Genomic DNA, 1,570 nt, shown 5'->3' with positions numbered 1-1,570 from the left:
GCAAGACACTTAACCCACCTCGGCCCCAGTCATGTATGAACGTGTGTGTGAATGGATGAGTGGTTCCTAGATGTAAAGTGCTGAGTTCTTTAAAGGTGGAAAAGATATAAAAATGTGATTGTTTACATTAACTTTAGCACTAGAAATAATATTCCATTTGAATTATATGATGAACCGATAAGTTGATCGAAGAAACATCTGAAACGGTAAACAGTACAGTTGATGACTTGAACACAGTCTTCTCCACAAAGTGGAGTGTATAACTTTTCAGGTTGGGAGGGTCCACTACCATGGAGATGCTATTGCTTTACCTGTAATGTTCCACAATATGGTATTAAACCTATGTACATTAGATGCATTTATTCAGTTATGGGTGTTTTTATTTCTCAAAAATACCTTTAAAAACATGCAGGAGGTAGGTGGCGGCTCAGACTGACCAGAGGTTAACGGAATCTGTGGCTAATGTGATGAGGCTGGCTCCACCAGAAGCTGCTGAAGAAAAGACAAAAAAAAATAAAAATAAAAAAATATGGTAAGTATATAAAAATCTTCAACATTCACAAAAATAGAGAAAGCCTGAGTATGAGTTTACCACTTGATGACGGAGCGGTCTGGCACTGGAGAAAAGGTCAGCAGGTCTTTTATAGCAGGAGATGATCGAGTGATGAGGAGCAGGAGTGGAGCTCAGCAGGTGAGTGTATTCCACCCAGAAAACTCCAAACAAGGTAAGGAGAGAAGGAGAAGGGAGCAGGAAAAGGAGGGGTTGGAGTAGCAGGATCAAACCCTCACACATTCTTACCGTGAGTGGGGTCACCTCTTGGATCCCATCTAAATTGCCCTGATGGCATCTCCTGCTTGTTTCTCTAGAGACTAAAACATTTAATGCTATACTTTGGAATAATGGAGGTGAAGCAATAACAACTCCATGGTGGGCCCTCTACCAGGAAAGTTATAAAGTGTACCAATAAACTAATGTTAAATTAATTTAACACATTTGTTCATTTCTCATAATTTCTTCATAACCTTTTGTTCATAATTTTTAAAGCCCTTTTCTTTAAAGCCTTTGGGGGAGATAGTGGGCTGGACCATGTGGAGAGGAACTGAACTACACTTCCGGTCAAAAGATTTAGAACACCACACTTTTTCCAGTTTTTTACTGTTTACTCTTGACCAAAACGTATTCTAAACTTTTGATTCATGAAAGTGTCCACCTTTGGCAGATATAACAGCTGAACACACTCGTTCATTTTACAATAGAAATCAAATATTCTTCAGAAAGTTCTTCCCAAATCTGTTACAGAAGTTCCCATAAATGTGTGGCACTTGTAGGTTGCTTGACTTTCACTCTTCTGTCCAGTTCATCCCAAAACCAGCTCGATGGGGTTTAAGTCTGGAGACTGTGTTGGCCACTCCATGTTTTCAAGCTCACCATGTTGTTCTTTTTTCCCCGAGGTAGTTTTGGCAGAGCTTGGACTTCTGTTTTGTTATTTTTTTTAAACCTCTGGCTGTACTTCCCTTTGTACTATTTCAAGCTCTTCATTGGACTTGCACTACTTGAACTGTATTTAAA

This window comes from Boleophthalmus pectinirostris, unplaced genomic scaffold, assembly GCF_026225935.1.
Source record: "Boleophthalmus pectinirostris isolate CB_2022bp ecotype Guang Dong unplaced genomic scaffold, ASM2622593v1 HiC_scaffold_8, whole genome shotgun sequence".
NCBI classification, from domain to species: Eukaryota; Metazoa; Chordata; class Actinopteri; order Gobiiformes; family Gobiidae; genus Boleophthalmus; species Boleophthalmus pectinirostris.
This window is presented reverse-complemented; position numbering follows the sequence as displayed.